Source organism: Erinaceus europaeus, chromosome 16, assembly GCF_950295315.1.
Source record: "Erinaceus europaeus chromosome 16, mEriEur2.1, whole genome shotgun sequence".
NCBI classification, from domain to species: Eukaryota; Metazoa; Chordata; class Mammalia; order Eulipotyphla; family Erinaceidae; genus Erinaceus; species Erinaceus europaeus.
This window is the reverse complement of record NC_080177.1, coordinates 82,276,747-82,293,287: the sequence shown is the minus strand read 5'-3', so window position 1 is coordinate 82,293,287 and position 16,541 is coordinate 82,276,747. Positions and strand designations below refer to the sequence as shown.

At 41.6% G+C, this 16,541-nt stretch overlaps 1 protein-coding gene and 1 non-coding gene across 4 annotated transcripts in view; one reads left to right on the top strand and one right to left on the bottom strand.

Moving 5' to 3' along the window:
- LRFN5 (leucine rich repeat and fibronectin type III domain containing 5) overlaps nucleotides 1-16,541 on the bottom strand; it is a 274,336-nt gene that overhangs the window by 28,407 nt on the left and 229,388 nt on the right. The gene's annotated exons all lie outside the window — the stretch shown is intronic.
- Nucleotides 14,332-14,433, top strand: LOC132533603 (U6 spliceosomal RNA). Its single transcript, XR_009545466.1, has one exon. It is a non-coding gene; the product is annotated as a U6 spliceosomal RNA (small nuclear RNA).

The following is a 16,541-nucleotide window of genomic DNA, read 5'->3' as shown; positions in this document are numbered from 1 at the left end:
AGCTCTTGGTTCTCTACATTTGACTGTCTTGGATTGTGATGAATCAGGCAGATAGTGTCATGGTTCTGTTATCATGCAAAAGATTCATGTCTAAGGCTGCAGAGGTCCTAGGTTGAAGCCAGGCATCACCATAAGTCAGAGCTGAGTAGTGTTTCTGATAAATGGTTAAAACTGCTCCTTGAATCAGTGTGTGTATATATATGTGTATATATATATATATATGCTCATATTTATCTAAAATATTATAATGCATTATCACAAAAATATATGGTCTAGAGCTTTTCTAGCTTCTTCCTAGATATACGCCCCCCCCACCCCCTCTCTGGCAAAAATTGACCATTTTTTTGTCACCATAGTTTTTTTTACTTTTCTAGGTCATGTAGTCAGAATTAAAAACGAATAGGTTTTTCTCTTTGCTTAGTGTTATTCATTTAAGGTGACCCCATGTCTTTTATAGGTAGTTTATTTTTTTAGCCAGGAGCAATATTCTAAAATAAAATAAAAAGGAGACAAGGAAAAAAAAGAGCTTATTATTATCTTGCCTTAGCTCAGGTGGGGAGCAGGGCCTCGCACTACATTCTCTGTGCGTAGTGACGTGTGCGACACCGCTCGACCCCCGATGCTCTGAACTAGATATGTGCGTGATGTTTAAGTGGGCTTGGTAAGTGGTAAAAATGATAGAAAAAATATTCATCTTAACTCATAGAAAGGAGAGTGACTTCAGTTTATAATGAAATACCAGTTTTTCCTCATGATATGGATTGGTTTGTCTTTGTGTTTTTGCTCATTTGGAAGTCAGACTGGGCACATTCTACAGTATCACTGAAGAACACTCATGAGGAAACACTCACGAAAGACATGTCTCTGAGATCTGATTACTGTAAAAAATGGCGACTAATCCCCAGCACTGCAAAAAACGGTATCATCTGTTTTCCATCTACACCACGCCTCGGCCTCGCGTGAGCTTAATGTGCAGCTTGGCGACACGAGAATCCGGCATGAAGCCCAGCCAGTCTATCTTGGTGTTACTCTCGATCGCACTCTGTCATTTCACGAACATCTCATAAAAACTGCAGCAAAGGTGGGCACGAGGAATCACATCATTGCCAGACTGGCCAGCTCCTCATGGGGCGCGAGCGCTTCCACACTACGATCATCCTCTCTGGCATTATGCTATTCCACTGCAGAATACTGTGCCCCAGTATGGTTCCGTAGCCCCCATGTCCACTTGGTCGATTCCAAACTATATTCCTCCATGAGGATCATTTCTGGAACCATCCGTTCCACCCCGGTTCCATGGCTGCCAGTTCTCAGCAACATCGCCCCGCCAGATATTCGTCGGGATGCGGCATCATCTAAGTTCATTTCCCACGTCTACGCTTGACCGGACCTGCCAATATACGCGGAGATCTTCGCCCACCCTGTCCAACGCTTGACGTCTCGTCACCCAGTCTGGTCCCCTACGCCTACACTGAACTTCTCTGTTCCAGACTCTTGGAAACAGAGCTGGCAGTCAGCTGAGGTAAAGAACAAACACCTCATCACAGACCCCTGCGAGCGTCAACCCGGCTCTGACCTGGCACGTTATGACTGGGCCCTCCTCAATCGCTATCGAACAGGCCATGGCCGGTGCGCCGCTATGTTCCATCGCTGGGGAGCCAGAGACGACCCGAACTGCCCCTGCTGCTCCAGACAGACTATGACCCACATAGTCAACGACTGCCACCTCTCCAGATTCAAAGGAGGTCTCGAAACTTGACATCAGGCTCAACCTGACGCTGTTGACTGGCTATGGAAGAAGGGCAAACGCTAGAAGAAGAAGAACTGAAGAACAAAGATTCTCAGATAAATACTTTTACGAGCTCAGAAGGTGTATTCTGACCTGCAAAAAAAAATGAATGCCTGAGGAGAGCCAGTAGCCAGGAAGTACGGCAGGGCTAAGAGGCTGTGAAGATTCCAACAGTGCTCTAACTGTCCTGCCTTGGAGTTGGGACAACAGGCACTGGTGGTAAGTGGTTTCCTAAAATGATTTACTATTGGCAGAGAACACTCCCGGTGGATATTCAGAAAAAGCAAGAAAACACTTGGAAAGAATCCGTGTGTGTATGAAAGTGTTAGATTACATTTAAATTAAAAATTTTTTTAAAAATATTTATTTCCTTTTGTTGCCCTTGTTTTATTATTGCAGTTATTATTGTTGTTGATGTCCATGGTGTTGGATAGGACAGAGAGAAATGGAGAGAGGAGGGGAAGACAGAGAGGGGGAGAGAAAGACAGACACCTACAGACCTGCTTCACCGCCTGTGAGGTGACTCCCCTGCAGGTGGGGTGCTGGGGGCTTGAACCGGGATCCTTCCTCTGGTCCTTGTGCTCTGCACCACGTTCACTTAACCTGCTATGCCACCACCTGCCTCCCTACATTTAAAATATAAACTAGTTAAAACGGCAGTGTTTGGGGGGTAGAATACTTGTTAAATCCAGTTGAACACGCATGTGACCATGCCTGAGGACCTGAGTTCAACCCCTCAGGTTCCATCTATATTAGGGAAGCTTCACAGAAACTGGAGCAGTGCTGCCAGTTCTTCTCTGTCTGTCTATCTGTCTGACTTTCTCTCCCTATATATCTCTGAATATCTATCAAAAGAATAATGCCCTATCACTGGTTCCATCAGGAACTATATAATGGACCCTTTGTGGACCCCGACAGGACCTTTCCCTCAATGTGGCTCAGCAACAGTTGGGACAGCCCCATTTTCTGAAGGGAGATTGGACCAAAATCCTCTACCAATCCAGGAAGATGAGTCCAGCAATGGGTGCAGCCTAGAACGTTCCTAGCCCTGACCATAGAATGCGAGCTCAGACCTACAGGGGTGCAGAGGTTACACAGGCTCCTGCAGTGAATATGGGACCCAGATCATATTGCTGGGGTTTACAGTTAATGGTATTTATATACTTTTCCCAGATTTGGGAGCTACTCTCTTCCCTGATCCAGCTTTCTGGTCCTATTTCCAACCTTGACACCATATCTCCAGATAACACCTTCAGCCCACCTGCATGTTAGCTGTGAGGCACAGGCAAAAACTAGTAAAGTCATGGGCCCCTTGGAATATGCCTAAAATAGGCCTACTAGCTTTCTCTAAAATGGAGATTCCAAAATATCATCTGCTATATTCTTGCCTTTATGTTCCAGATTATTAAAAAAATTGTTCTACTTTATTTCATAATTTTTTTTTCAGTCACCAGGTTCCAGATGCTACCATGATGCCAACCGGACTTCCCTGAGCAGACAACAATGTGTCTTGGAGCTCTGCCTCCCCTGAGCCCTGCCCCACTAGGGAAAGAGAGAGACAGGCTGGGAGTGTGGATCCACCTGTTAATACCCATGTTCAGTGGGGAAGCAATTACAGAAGCCAGACCTTCCACCTTCTGCACCCCACAATGACCCTGGGTCCATGCTCCTGGAGGGATAAAGAATAGGAAAACTATCAGGGGAGGGGATGGGATATGTAACTCTGGTAGTTGGAAATGTGTGGAGTTGTACTCCTCTTATCCTATGTTCTGTCACTATTTTCTGTTTCTGTTATAAATAAATTAAATTTAAAAATTTTACAAAGCATAAGGCCTCTGAGAGTAGTGGAGTCACGCTGCAGTTGCTGGCGGAAACAACAGAAGCAAACAAAACACAAAAGGGCCTTGTCTTTATGAGTTATAGTTTAAATGGGGGATAAAGCCATAATCTGTTTAGTAGAGTGATTTGATAATTCATTTTTAATAGTTTCGGTGATTTAATATTGTTTCACAAAATTACGAGACAACAGGAGTGTAATTCTGCATCATTCCTACCACCAGACATCCGTGTCCCCATTCCCTCCACTGGAAACTGCAGTGGAGGGATCTTAGGGTGGTAAGAAACTAGGAAGACTATTTTAGGTATGTTCTAAGGGGCCTATGCAGATGATATGATAGGATACATAAAAACAAACAAAAACCTTAAAACTTCAGCAGAAAGATCCTGCAGATTATCAGGCAAAGTAGTAATGAGTCAGGGTGTAAAGTAAGCATACAAAACTCCATGGTATTCTCCTATGCAAACATTAAGCCTGAAGCAGCAAAGATTCACAAATCAGCGCTTTTTCCCTATAGCAGCACAATCAATAAAATATCTAGGAATGAACTTACCAAAAGAAATGAAGCACTAGTATGCTGAAAACTATGAGTCACTATTCAAGGAGATAGCAAAAGATACAAAGGAGACATTAATGCTCATGGGTTAAAAGAATTATCAGCCTCATTTTGAGAGGAATATCCTAGCCTGAGCAATGTATGAATTTAATGCAGTCCCCATTGACTTTTTTTTTTTAAGCGAGAATAGAACAAAAGTTACAGAAGTTTGTTTGAAAACAGAAAACACTTAGAATCGCCAAAACAATCTTGAGAAAAAAGAAGAGAACTGAAAGCACCACACTGTCAGATATATATTTATTATAAGGCGTTTGTAGTTAAAACTCCCTGGAAATGGAGCCCAAGTAGACACACCGTCCAGTGGAACAGAACTGAGAGTCTAGAAAGAAACCCCGATACTTATGATAGTTCATTTTCAATATGCATAGTGAGGGCTCTAAAACATATATTTTCAAGAGACAGTAGGATAAGGGAAAGCCAGTTCTTATGCTTTATTAGTAAAACTTCACTGTGTGAGAACAAAAAAGGGAGACAGAAGACTGAAGGAGTCACATCAGGAGAGGAGACTGGCAGATGGCACTCAGGTAAGTGCTGCAGCATAAATCAGGGGCATCTCAGAGAAAGGGTTTTATTTGGACCAGGAGACAATTCACCCACTGGAGTGCACACTTGACTGTGTGTAAGGACCTGGGTTTGAGCACTCAGCATCCCTAGGAGATCTTGTATGGGAAAGTGTCAGGAACGGTAGCACCCTGGTGCTATATTGTAAGAAACTACAGTGACAGAAACTCCATCTCTATTTCCCTCTTTTTCTTTTACCTTCTGTCTCTCTGTCTGCCTGCCAACAGGAGCAGTGGAATCACACAGCCATAGAACCCCAGCAATAACCCTGGTGCTCCCCTGCCAAAAAAAAAAAAAGATTACTAGGGTACCTCACCAGAGTTTCCTACCAACATCATCTTGAACCCTACACAGCCCTCACTCCATCAATGATTTGTGGAAACTATGGGGGTGGGGGGGCAGCAGAAGGAAGGGAGGGGGAATCTTTTTTGTTCCATATCTGAGTTAATATTGAACGACAAAGAAACCGAAATGTCTGTGAAGGTCTTAATATATTAGTCATAGAATTCTAACCTGGGTAAAACTGATAGATTTCTCTACTGGATCTCCTTGCAGGATAATCACATTTCAATAAACACGGGGGACAAGAAAGGTCCAAGAGAGGGGACATTATCACAAAAGTGAAATCATTATCCTGCCATCACCTAGCAGGGGCTGAACCTATTTTCTTGCAATTTCCAAGAATACGGTAACTTTCTGCTCAGAACTCACCTTGACTTTTGCATCTGGGAAGGGCACACGCTTATTTTAACACAAATCTGAATGCCATTAATCAGTGTACTGGATGCAGAAAATGATTTAGCACCTAATCCAATTTCTGCGGCGTTGTGAAAATCAGTGTCTGCATCTGCGATGACACAGTATCCACTAGGCTGTAGTTTCCCCATGGATTGTAACCTGCCCACTGACTATTCTCTGTGGTTATGCAGAGGCTATTGGGATGTTTCCATAGCGATTAAAGATGCACAGCTGGAAACCATGGAGACAGGATGATCAGCAGAGATGTTGCTTGACATAATTCAGATATCTAGAAATACATATAACTTTTCATTTTATTTTTTACCAGAACACTGTTCAGCTCTGGCTTATGGTGGTGTGGGGGACTGAACCTAGAACTTTGGAGCCTCTGTCACGAGAGTCTCTGTGCACAACCATTATGCTATCTAGCCCCCGTAGAACCATTTTTTTTTTTTTTTTTTAGTTTTGTTTTTAACCAGAGCACTGCTCAGCTTGCTAAACTCTGGCTTAGGTGGTGTAGGGGACTGAACCTGGGATCTTGGAGCCTCAGGCAGGAGAGTCAATTTGCATAACTATTATGTTAACTATCTGTGGGCACTGAGGTAGTTAAACTATCACCAGTAGAAAATCTAATTGAAAAGGTTAAAAAAAAGAAAGAAAGAAAAGAAAAAAAAACAAGAGAAAAGATATGCACACATAGAGGAAGACTTGAATGAACTGTGTTTTGAAATGCTGGATGTGTGTGGGTGGAATGTTCCAGCGGCAGACACTCCTACTGAAATATTTTGACAAGCACCATATGTAAACTTGCGCATCTCTGGAAGCAGTCTTCTTTCCTCTGTCCCAAGTCCACTGGCCACTACCCTATCTCTTTAATCACAACCACTCTATTCAGTCTTAGATGCTCCTACTTTTAAAACTGACATTGCTTCAGGAAACAACACGCAGGTACAGCTATCCGTATTTCACGAAGTAAAATGACAAGATGGCTAACATAACAAGTTCAAGTGGGGTTAGCCGAGAGTCTTTCAAATCTGAGGTCTAGAGGTCACAGATTCCATGACCAGCACTACTCCATGTGCTAGAGCCGAGAGGCGCTGTGGCTTCTCCCTCTCTCTCTCTCTCTCTCTCTCTCTCTCTCTCTCGCATTAAAGTAAATTGAAATAGCTTAAAGTACAAGTGCATTGTATTAATGATGACTGCAGAAGACTGGGGAGACAGAGAACAGACCTTCAAGTCGGAAGCACCAAAGGTCCTCCAGGGCACCACCATACGCCAAGCCTGAGCAGCTCCGGCTTATTAAAGGTCACGCATCTGATGACTCCCACTCCAATGCTCATGCACTTGGTCCACTCTGAGTGGGCTGCTGTGCTCTGTGACAGGTGGTGATTGAGTTTCATTCTGTTTATTTAAACCCAATTTTCCTAACACCGTTTATTGAAAAGTTTCTCTATTCTGCATTTAATCGTTTGTCCCATTATAAAACAAAAACAAACAAAAAACTACCTGTCCGATTAAAAAAGAAATGACTTGTCCAAAATGGATGGAATTGTAGGTGATTATGTTTAACAAAATAAGAGTTGAAAGATACTTACTAGATGTTTTCACTTGTAGGTGGGGTCTAGAGAAATTAAACACAGGAACTTGTAAATGCCAAGCAAGCAACCAAGGAATCAACCAGTAAAGCAAGCAAACAGACCAACAAAGACACACACACACACACACACACACACACACACACACACACACACATATATGAGAAATATGGTGGTTATGGCTGGGAAGAGAGGAGGTGCAGACCCTTTGGGGTAGGTGCACTGTGGAACCCTGTAATGTTAAAATCCTGTAAAGCACTATTACAAATAAAAAAATGGATTGTAAAAATATATTAAAGTATTTGGTCTGGCTAAAAAAAAAAATAGTTGTCTGCAGGTGTTGGGGGTTTGTTTCTAGGTTTTCAATTTTATTCCACTGGTCTGTGTGTTTATTTTTATTTCAATACCAGGAAGTTTTGATTAAAATAATCTTGTAGTATAATCTGAGGTCCTGAATGTTAGATGCAGTAGTTTTAAAGTTTTAAGTATAGTTGCTTTTCTGCTTATAGTGTGAGATGGAAAATTCCTTGCCCTTTCCCCTTAAAACAGGATCTAATCAATAAGCCACCGGTTGTTTACCAAGAATCAGTAAGCCACCAGTTGTTTACCAAGACCCTGCATACAGGCAAGGCTTATCAGGGCCTTTGCACAAGGAAACCATTTTCCAGGAGGGGGCAGCTGATGGCGGTGGTGACCCTACCTGGCTAGATTCTATTGGGTGTGTGATTTTGCAATGTTTGAAATCAGCCTGCACTTTGCTTTGTGTGGATCACGCTTTTTGCTAGGTTTGAAATGATTGGATTTCACGTTTTTCTATAGCATGTTATTGGATATAGGTTGATAAGGTGATATGTTCCCCCTCCCTGAGTGTAGTCTGAATTCCTATAAATTGTGTGGTTTGAGCCTTGTACAGGGTTGAGCTGGTGGACTGCTGTCAGTCACCACTCGGCCCAGATTCGAATTCGTGAATAAACATCTTTTGCTTCCTTACAGTGGATGATGGTTTGATTTTGCTCGCTAACACTGAAGTGTGATGCTTCCAGTCTTGTTCTTTTTATTATTTAAGACTATCGTGGTGATGCAAGCTATCTTGGAGATAAACTGTTACAGCTTTTGTTCTATTCCCTTGATGACCTTTGATGCGACCCTGAATGGGGGATCTCATTAAATCATTGTAGGGCTCTGGGTAGGATGTTCACTTCGACAGTATGAACTCTTGCAATCCACAAGCACAGGTTACATCTTTATTTCTACTTGACCCCATTCCATGTCATTAAAGAGTGCCTTACCATGGTCTTTTACCTCCTCTGTAAAGTTTATTCCTCAATACCTGATAGCTTTTGCTGATAGAGATTTCTTTTCGAGTTCACTGTTAGCCTAGAGGAATATCACTGATTTTGCACATTAATTTTGTAGCCTGCCAACTGGCTATCTTATCTTATTCAACAATTTCCAGGAGTTTTCAACTGGATTCTCTTAGATTTTCTTTAATATTTATTTTAGTGAGCCAGAGAGAAAGAGAGAGAAAGTGAGAGCAGGGCATTGCTCAGCTCTAGTTTATAGTGGTGCTGGGGTTTGTATCTGGGACCTCAGAGCCTCAGGCCTCAGAGTTATTTCCATAACCATTATACTATCTCTCCAGTTCTCATTATACTTCTCTACAAACTGCATACCAGAGACAAACCAGACACCGATGCCTGGCCAACTCCCCTTCTTTTGAATACATGAACTGCAAAACTTACATAATGTTATAAGGCAACATCATTTTCCAAAAATTTAAGTTAATATGATAATAAAAGTTTCTATACCCCCCCAATAATTAGGTAAACACTCAGGATTCTATAGTACTGAGGAAAAGCTTTTTGCCAATAGTTTAAAATAACTAGGTTCATATGTATTGAATACTCCAGATGAGAAATATCATGAGTAACACTGTATTGCAGTCCTATGAGACTTAAGCAAAAAGTCAGTCCAGAGCAGAGAAACTCTGGCAAAGATTCATTTAAAATGAAGTACAGAGGGGAATTGGGTGGTAGCGCAGCGGGTTAAGCGCATGTGGTGCAACAAGGACCAGCATAAGGATCAGAGTAAGGATCCCGGTTCGAGCCCAAGGCTCCCCACCTGCAGGGGGGGTCACATCACAGATGGTGAAGCAGGTCTGCTGGTGTCTGTCTTTCTCTCCCCCTCTCTGTCTTCCTCTCCTCTCTCCATTTCTCTCCATCCTAACAATGACAAAATCAATAACAACAATAATAACTACAACAACAATAATAAAAAAGCAAGGGCAATAAAGGGGAAAATAAATAAATAAATAAATATAAAAAATTAAAATAGTGGTCTGGGAAGTGGCGCAGTAGGTAAAGCATTGGACTCTCAAGCATGAGGTTCTGAGTTCAATCCCCAGCAGCACATGTACCAGAGTGATGTCTGGTTCTTTCCCTCTCCACCTAGGCTTCTCAATAATAAATAAATCTAAAAAAATTAAAATAAACAAAATAAAATAAATGAAGTACAGAATTAATTAAAGGGATGTTGTCTACAACTTTGGCATTTAAAGCTTGAAGCATGAAATCTAAACATAAAAATAAAAGGTAGAACTACATTAAACCAAATTTAAAAACTTGATGGAAATAAAATTTTCCACTCTTTCAACAAATTTCTTCACCAACATGAACTATAAGGACCAGCTGGTAGAATATAGGACTTGCTGGTAATAGAGTGATACTCTTGACACCCAGAGTAGCTCTCTCTCTTTCTCTTAACTATCTCATGATTTCATATGAAATAAAGAAAATAAATCTTCCAAAAATGAAAGAGAAATTTACTTGACTTTAAACATGTATGCAAATCAAGGTAGTTCTGCAGTACTGTTCCAGGTTAAAAAAAGATTAACGGGTCTGGCAAATGTCTCATGGGTCTTCACAAAAGACTTCATGACTGATAAAACAGAGATGCCCACTGCTGTCCCCAGAACCGCCATAAACTGGCAGTGAGCAGTGGGCCAGTGAAAAGAAAAGCAAGCAAGAATAGGTCAAAGGACATGAAAGCAAGATGCAACTGTCATGACCAGAATTTTTTAAAAGGGCAGTAATGATATACCCATTTCTAAAACTTCATCCAAAGCACATTAAATTTCACTTTCCAGTTGATGTCTGTCATTTTTTTTTTTTTTCAGAGCCGACATTTCATGCATTTGTAATTTCATGGATTCCAAGTTGATGTCCACTTATTCAGATAAAGAGACAGAGACAGCGAAAGAGAGAGGGTGAGACATCACAGTACCAGAGATTCTCAGAGCGCCAAGGTAACCCCACCTGGCGTCAGGAAGCAACCCTGGACTACTTCCATGTCAAGGCATGCAACTTACCCACTGAGCTATCTCTCAGGCCCCATTTACTGCTTTTACTTGTCAAGTATTCTTTCCTCTCTTACGTGTGAAAGAACTTCTGCTTAACTGCTTGTCACTCCAGGCAGTTTTGGATAAGCAAGGTGGTGAAGTGGATTTTGTGCCTCCCATGAAAATACCAGTGAGTATAAACTAAATAAGGCCACTCAGGTCATTTTCCTTATCTCCTCTTACATGAAATAGAAGACAGACATTACCCCTTTCTCTATTTAATTTTAAACAGTTTCTGCCATTTGGTTAACTAAAACAAAGAAGAACATTGCTATGAGCTAGTTAAATAATGCATATCTTTTTTTTGTAAATATTTATTCCCTTTTGTTGCCTCTGTTGTAGTTATTGCTGCTGTTGTTGTTGTTGTTGGATAGGACAGAGAGAAATGGAGAGAGGAGGGGAAGACAGAGAGGGGGGAGAGAAAGACAGACACCCGCAGACCTGCTTCACCGCCTGTGAAGGGACTCCTTTGCAGGCGGGGAGCCGGGGGCTCAAACCGGGATCCTTACACCAGTCCTTAAGCTTTGCACCACCTGCGCTTAACCCACTGTGGTACCGCCTGACTCCCTCTAATACATATCTTGATGTATTCTTTTAGACAAATGTCCAGGATGAAATGTGAAAAATGATTACTTCCAGTATTCTCTATTTTGCTGAATTTATTTTTTTATTTGAAATCTCTGGGTGTATATAATATGAGTAGTTCTTCATAAACATATGCTTTGAATTGAAAATTCAAAAAGCAAAATTGCTAGCAGAAATCACAGCTATTCAAAACTCTGCAGTGTTTGTAATATCTATACTTATTGTGTAAACAAGGCAAATGTAATCATAGTATTCTTGGGTTGACTTTATTACTGTTTGTATAAACCACCAATAAACTTTTTGTACAGAGAACATCTTACGCCTTTAAATTTCCTGAGACCTTTCTACTTATGTTTGTTGTCTGGGCTGTAGTAGAGACTTTGTTTTTCTTCCTAGACATCTGGCCTTGTTCTTTGTTCTAAGGTGATGCCAAGGTGATGCCAACTGTGAGAATGACCTGGACTCGTAGTCCCTGGAGTCAATTCTGGGACAACTGGACAAGAAGCGAGCAGAACAATTATACATCATCCTGGTGTGTAATACCTATGTTGTATTATAAACACCAGTTATAAGTCATATTACTGACCCCACACTACCTTCTCTCCAGGATTTTTGAACCAGCTATTATCGTGCAGTTAGAAAAAAAAAATGTGGATTATAACTGGTATTTATAATACAACATAAGGATTACACACCAGGATGATGTAGCCATTGTATAATTATTCTGCTTGCTTCTTGTCCTGTTGTCCCAGAATTGACTCCAAGGACTACGAGTCCAGGTCATTCTCACAGCCAGATATCTAGGAAGAAAAATCGAGAGAGGAGGGGAAAGCAGAGGGGGAGAGAAAAGACAGACACCTGCAGACCTGCTTCACTGCCTGTGAAGCGACCCCCCTGCAGGTGAGGGGGGCCTCCAACTGGGATCCTTAGGCGGGTCCTTGTGCTTCACGCCACGTGCACTTAACCCTCTGCGTCATTGCCTGGCCCCATGCTTTTTTTTTTTTTCCTAAAAGGAAAGAGGAGATAGGTTTGAAAGAGATGGACAGAAGTATACCTATCAAAATAGCACTGTTAGTTGTTCTTCGTCTTAATCATCATTAAAATCTTAGGAACCATTATTCTAACGGAGAATTTTCTAGAGAAACACAGAAGTGTATGGGATACCAGGAGAACATAAGCAGGCTGAGGGCAGCAGAAATCTCAAAAGGAATGCCTTGTGTCACACAATTAGAAGGCACGCATGAACCAGCAACTGAGAAAGTATCTCCGTGTGGATTCCAGGACCTGCGCCCATGGAGTAACAGCAACCAGGTCAGACTCTTCCCCCAAACGACAAATATCGACAATTATCAAACTTGACAGACAAAATTCACCAACTACAGCTGAGACACCCTCAGAAAGAGCCTATCTCAGGTGGGTGCTTGCACATGGTGTTTGGAGTGACAGCGGGCTCCAGACTGAGACCAAACACAAAGAATTGATACTAAAAGAGAGGGCACTATAGCCACAAAGCTTATTTGGGGGAAAATTATCCTTGCATATGAGGGTCAACGAAGGCCTCCACACATACCCAAAGGCTAAAGGAATTTGCTACCATCAATCCCACCTTACAAGAATGACTGAAAGGAGACCCATAAGAAAAGAGGAAGCAGAGAGTTGGGTGGTAGTGCAGCGGGTTAAGCGCACATGGCGCAAAGCACAAGGACCAGCATAAGGGTCCTGGTTCGAGTCCCTGGCTCCCCACCTGCAGGGGAGTCGCTTCACAGGCGGTGAAGCAGGTCTGCAGGTGTCTGTCTTTCTCTCCCCCTCTCTGTCTTCCCCTCCTCTCCATTTCTCTCTGTCCTATCCAACAACAATGATGTTAATAACAACAACAATAACTACAACAACAATAAATAACAACAAGGGCAACAAAAGGGAAAAATAAATAAATATAAAAAATTAAAAAAAGAAATAAAAGAGGAAGCAAAGGAATACATGTTCTAAGTGAGGTGAACATCAGTAGACCAGAATTAAGAACACACACACACGCAAACACAGCTGTTTTAAAAGAACAATAAAACAGGAAGGGAGAGAATGGGGAAAGCAGTTCTATCAACTGTTAGTTGATCAAGACAAACTTAAATAAGACTTTTTTAGATACACTATGTTAGTTATTACACTTATGATCACCAAAATCGAAAATAAGGAACAGAGATTTACAGAAAGTACAAGAGAAATCAGTGAGGAACTCATCACAAAAGCCCATTCACACAAAAGGGCAGAAAGAAACAAATGGGCAAAGAATCAACAATTTAAAACAAATTCAAAACAAAAATCAGAATGGACATAAGTAAACCACATACATTAACGATCACCCTAAATGTGAATGTCCTAAACTAACCTGTCAGAAAAAATTCAAGAGTAGCTAAACGTATCAAAGAATAGGACCCATCCTTTATATGTCTTCAGGGAACACACATCCACAGAAAAGGTTAATGGAACCTTAATGTAAGAAGCTGGAACAAGATGTTCCAGGCTAATAATCAGAAAAAAGGGGGGAGGAGGCAGGGACAGCTACCCTATTCTCAAATACAATGGACTTTCGGGTAAAGAAAGTAAACAGAGACAGAGATCAACACTACATAATGGCCAAAGGATGTACCCAGGTACATAAGACAAGTACTTACTGAATTCAGGGAGGCATTAACAGTAACACAAGCATAGTATAAGATCTTAACACACCACTAGCGGCAAGAGATAGATTATCTGGACAAAAAGTCAGCAGAGGAACAGAGAAATATCTACTGATTAATTTTTGTGCAGGGGTGGGAAACAGTCAGAAGAACAAGGAGAATATGAAGAAGATAAGACTTTGCAGCTTCTTTTTTTCCTTCTTCTTTTTTGTCATTTCTTTTTTCCCCCATCAGTGTTATTTCTGGGGCTAGGTACCTGAATGACATATCTATGTCTCCTGGTGAATGTTTCATTTTTTTTCATTTTTCTTTTATTTAACAGTACAGAAAAAAATGGAAAAGGAAGGAAAGATAGAGAAGACCAAAAGAGAGAGAGAGAGAGAGAGAGAGACACCTGCAACACTGCTTCACCACTCATGAAGCTTCTCCCATGCAGATGGGTCAGGGAAATTGAACCTATGTGCTTACACATACTCGTGTGTGCAGTCAGCCGTGAGCACCACTGGCTGGCCGCTGGAGATAAGTTTTAAAGTGAAACTTGCTTCAGCAACACACATGCTAAAATTGGAATAATGCAAAGATGATTAGCATGGTCCCTGCACAGGGTGGCATGGACATTTGGGAAGCTTTTCAGATTTGTTAAAGGAATTATAATAACCAATATAAGCCAAAAGGAGAAACATCACTAATGGATTATTTCACTTATAGGTGGGACTTAAGAAATAAGGAAAGAGATTCAGCCAAGACCAGGCAAAGGAGATGATGACTTCATCATTTTTAACAGTTGAGTAGTACTTCACAGTGTATGTTTGCCCCTCATCTGTGGTTGGGCATTTGGGTTGTTTACAACTTTAAACTAGCATAGATTGTATATATAGTTTCCTTTGGATAGGTGTCTTAGATTGATTTTGAAGAAATGTGAAGTGAGACAAGCCAAAAGACGGAAGATGAATACTGGGTGATCACTCTTAAAGATGGAACTTAAGAAACACTGAAAGGAGGTGAAGAGTTAGCTGAGCTGGACAGTGTGCTGCTTTGCTACATGCAGGATCTGAGATCTGGACCCACACTGCACTGAAATGAGCTTCAGTCCTGTAATCCCCCTCCCGATAAAAACAGAGAGAGAACCCACACTGCACTGAAATGAGCTTCAGTCCTGTAATTCCCCCCATAAAAACATAAAGAGAGAGAACCCACACTGCACTGAAATGAGCTTCAGTCCTGTAATTCCCCCCCATAAAAACATAAAGAGAGAGAACCCACACTGCACTGAAATGAGCTTCAGTCCTGTAATTCCCCCTCCCGATAAAAACAGAGAGAGAACCCACACTGCACTGAAATGAGCTTCAGTCCTGTAATCCCCCTCCCGATAAAAACAGAGAGAGAACCCACACTGCACTGAAATGAGCTTCAGTCCTGTAATTCCCCCCATAAAAACATAAAGAGAGAGAACCCACACTGCACTGAAATGAGCTTCAGTCCTGTAATCTCCCTCCCGATAAAAACATAAAGAGAGAGAACCCACACTGCACTGAAATGAGAGCTTCAGTCCTATAATCCCCCTCCCGATAAAAACAGAGAGAGAACCCACACTGCACTGAAATGAGCTTCAGTCCTGTAATCCCCCTCCCGATAAAAACAGAGAGAGAACCCACACTGCACTGAAATGAGCTTCAGTCCTGTAATCCCCCCCCCATAAAAACAGAGAGAGAACCCACACTGCACTGAGATGAGCTTCAGTCCTGTAATCCCCCTCCCGATAAAAACAGAGAGAGAACCCACACTGCACTGAAATGAGCTTCAGTCCTGTAATCCCCCTCCCAATAAAAACAGAGAGAGAACCCACACTACACTGAAATGAGCTTCAGTCCTGTAATTCCCCGCCCCCATAAAAACATAAAGAGAGAGAGAGAGGCGGGGGGGGGAGGGAGGAACAGAGGAGGAGGAGAATAGAGGAGAGAAGAAAAGATAAAACCAAAGAGCACAAGGTGAATGCTGGACTAGGTGTGGTGTATGTCACTAAAGGAAAGATCTGGTGAGGGAGAGGGAGGGCGAAGGAGAACTGAGACATTGGGGTCCTGGTAAATGATGGAAGGAAAGGGCTCATGTTGGGTGAAAATATTTTGGAGGGACCTGTTAAGGAATATGAACAATCATACCCACGAGTCAGCAACTGTACTATACAACACCATCCTCCCAATTAGAAAAAGAAAAATTAAAAGTGACTTTTTTTTTTTGAGTGCTCTGAAAACTTTAGCTTTGAAGGAGAGACTAAAGGACAAACATAAGAGAAACATGTCGATTCAAAACCGGAATTTTTTTCTTTAAGTTTGAGTTTTTAGCATAGTTTAAGCCTATACTACCAAAAGGAGAGTGCTTAAAGAAAAAATAAAAACAAAGCAAACAAATAAACAAACAGAAAGGAAGCTTTTACAAGTTCCCAAAGCACTTATCTTTGCAAGTTCAGAGAACTCTACCTACCCTAAGATCAGGTGATTCTGTTCCTGGGGCTATTACCCCAAGGAGTCAGACATATCTATTTGAAGAAACATACGCAAACTTTAGTAGCTAAAACTGGAATCAACCAAGGTGTCCAACAACAGATAAATGGCTAAGAAAGCTGTGGTAGATATATACATAATGGAATACTACTCAGCTACTAAAATGATGAATCCACCTTCTTCACCTCATCTTGGATGGAACTTGAAGAATTACCATCCTTGAGATTAGCCAGAAAGAGAAAAGTAC